The 3483-nt window shown below is 40.5% G+C and overlaps 1 pseudogene across 1 annotated transcript; it reads right to left on the reverse strand.

Annotated features, from left to right (window-relative positions):
- Window positions 1-2072: 2072 nt before the first annotated feature.
- Window positions 2073-2842, reverse strand: LOC306647685 (heterogeneous nuclear ribonucleoproteins A2/B1-like; annotated as a pseudogene). The gene is made up of 2 exons: window positions 2834-2842; window positions 2073-2768 (listed from the first exon to the last, which is right to left on the reverse strand). The product of its transcript is annotated as a heterogeneous nuclear ribonucleoproteins A2/B1-like (transcript).
- Window positions 2843-3483: the final 641 nt, after the last annotated feature.

The raw sequence follows: 3483 nt of genomic DNA on the forward strand, positions 1-3483 counted from the left end.
CTTGTGGCTGCTGTTTCCAGAGGGACCCCAGGTCTGGAGCAGAGCCTGTAGCTGATGCTGTTGCCTCAGTGCGTGTGTTTATGTGCATGCATGTGGGCACATGCCTGTGTGTGGATCTTCTGGGGACGGATGGGCTCCATGCCTGAAGCTAGAACTTCTCTGTTGTCCACAGTCTTTCTCCTGATCTGATAATACCCTATGTGCCTGTGTTTAGCTCTGGCACCATGTGTTTTGCAAAGTTGCTGAGGCTGGCCTCGAACTTGTGATCCTTGTGTGATCCTTCTGCCAATCCTGAGGACTTGGATTACATGTGTGTGCCACTGGCTACAAACACATTTTGAAGTTACAGAAAGGTGTAAAGACAGGTAAAAGGAAGTGGTTCTGTCTCTAATCCTACTGTTCTCAAATGTTAATGTGTTAGCTCATGATAGTTTAAGGAAACCAAGAAGAAAGTGACTTGGGCAGTGTTACTAACCAGAATGCAGACTTTAGGGCACATTTGCTGCTTTGCCAAGGCCCTTTGTTGGACTCCATTTGGCAGATGGTAATGCTACCTTCTCAGCTGCCTCTGCCCTTATGTTGTTCCTCAGTCCTTCCTCATCTTCTGTAAGCTTGGTGAACTTCCATTTTAGGATACTCTTCAGAAGAAGAAATGTTTTAAGGAACTGAACAGATACTTCACAGAAGATATACAACAAATAAACAAATATATGAAAAAATGTTCAACATCTCTAGCAGTTAGAGAAATGCAAATCAAAACTACTCTTAAGATTTCATCTCACTCCAATCAGAATGGCGATTATCAAGAATACGACAATAAAGGTTGGTGAGAATGTGAGGGGAAAGGCACACTCATACATTGCTGGTGGGAGTGCAAAATGGTGCAACCATTATGGAAAGCACTATGGCGATTCCTCAGAAAACTAGGAATACAACCACCATTTGACCCAGTTATCCCACTCCTTGGTTTATACCCAAAGGACTTAAAATCAGTGTACTACAGTGACACAGCCATATCAATGTTTGTAGCAGCCCATTTCACAATGGCTAAACTATGGAACCAACCTAGATGCCCTTCAACAGAAGAATGGATAAAGAAAATGTGGTATGTGTATACACACACACACACACACACACACACACACACACACACACGCAGACACACACAATGGAATATTACTCAGCTTTAGCGAAGAATGAAATTCTGGCATTTGCTGGTAAATGGATGGAGTTAGAGAATTTCATGCTAACTGAAATAAGCCAAACCCAAAAAACCAAAGAGTGAATGTTTTCTCAGATATGTGGATGCTAATTCACAATGGGGGCGGGGAATAGGGAAGAACAGAATTACTTTATATTAGGTAAATGGGAATGAAGGAAGGGGAAAGGGCATGGGGGAAGGAATGATAGTAGAGTGAAACAGACATTATTACCTCGTGTACATATGACTGCATGACCAATGTGATCCTACAATATATATAATCAGAAAAATGAGAACTCCATTTTTGTATGATCTATCAAAATGTATAAATGCATTCTACTATAATCTACAACTAATTAGAACAAATAAAATTTTTTTTAAAAAAAGAAGGGTTTTCCATGAAAAAAAGTGATGTAATTCTTTGGTATCCATACCATTGCTTTCAGCTCAGGAACATCTATTTCTACTAGGCTGATACAATCACTTTAGAGGTGTGGTTTGGCATATTCTTTTTTTTCTTTAGAATTATTTTATGAAATCATAAATGCACAACAGCTTCTTAGCTCTATACATGCACTTAATTTTTTTTAAAGGAAAAACATTATGTCTTCTTATACCATATCCTGGCTATTATCTTTTCAAAACTTTGATAAAAACCTTCAAAAAGGTTTTACATGTTACCTGAAACTTACAAATTTAACATTAGCAACATGGATCTGCTCTGGTGTCTTCTGCCATATCACTGCATATTTATGCATGACTGAGATAAGAGTTTCCGTAACATTGTTTTTTTGATAACCCAAAGCTATTGTTACCTCTGGGCGCTCATCTTCTCCTATTTATACAGCGAAGCCCATGGCAAATAGGATGATCAGTATTGACTCCTCCCACCATAACCCCCCCTTTCTCCTCCTGGACCATAATTTACTCCATCTATAGTCCCCCATGTTCCTGCTACCACCAGAATTTCCGTGCTTCATTGGACCATAGTTAGAAGATTGCTGGTTATAATTTCCCCAAACTCACTATAATTTCCACTTCCATAATTTCCTCCTCCATAGTCATAACCACTTCATAGCCCCCACCCTGGTTGCCATATCCAGGTCTTCCACTACCATATCTTCCTCATCCTCCTCCATAACCAGGGCTACCTCCAAAATTGCCACCTCCAGGTCCTCCTCCATACCCATTATAGCCATTCCCAAGTCCACATCCACTTCCATATCCATCAGATCTTCCTCTAAAGTTACTTCTTGGTCCTGATCCAAAATTTCCACTGCCACCGAGGGAATCCCCAAAATCAAAGTTGCCTCCTCGTCCACTTCCAGAAATTTGGACTTCTAGCTTTTCTTACCTAGAAAAAGCCTTTCTTACTTCTGCATCATGACCATTGATGGGGCGGCATTTTTACAATACAGTTTTGTCCACAGGATCTTGGTCATCAAAAGTAACAAAGCCAAACCCTCTGATAAGTAATTATCTCTATGGTATAAATTTTTCCATATTCTTCAAAGTAATCTCTAAGGTGGTATTCCTTGGTATCTTTTATTCTGCCAACAAACAGCTTCTTTTTTTTAAATATTTCTTTAGTCGTCAGTGGACTTTTATTTGCTTATTTATATGTGGTGCCACCAGAACCATTCCTTTTCTTTTTCCTCTCCAAAGGAACAGTTTCTGAAGTTTTCTCCATCGTGGACTTGGTTGCTTTAGCCCGATTTCCTGCAGACGAGCGAGACAAGAGAAGTCTCTGTGTACAGACATGAACCAGACTGGCCCTGGCGCTGTTGTGAAGACTGCCGCTGCTCAAGAAGCAATGCCACCAAGAACACCTCCAAACGGGACCCGGCGCTGCTGCTACTGCCGCTAGAGCCACTGCCGCCGCTTTTCTAGAACCTTCTTGGCATGTGCTTTATATACAGGTAACCTAGGGTTTCACTGCCAATATGACTGTTAAGTGATGTATTAGGGCATGGATCCAGAACTAGTGCCCTTTGCCTTATTTTTTCCCTTCACTTTCATTTTCATTCAAATCCATTGATGTCTGATTCCAATTTAGGTGTCACTTATGGTTTATGAGCACTTAACCTTCCATCTTTCATTGTCTTCATAGAAATGCCCTTGAGGTCTTTAATGTGATATATGATCATTAGAAATCCCTGTGTTTGTTTTAATTTACTGTTTTGGCTTGCATGGCCTTGGGGAGGCCTTCGGTATATATCTGGTTCTAATTGTGGTTTCTTCTTCAGCCTTCTAGGTTTTCATTTTTGACTTTTTGGTTTTTG

The sequence above is a fragment of the Sciurus vulgaris genome (genome assembly GCF_902686455.1).
Source record: "Sciurus vulgaris genome assembly, chromosome: 17".
Classification (NCBI taxonomy): Eukaryota; Metazoa; Chordata; class Mammalia; order Rodentia; family Sciuridae; genus Sciurus; species Sciurus vulgaris.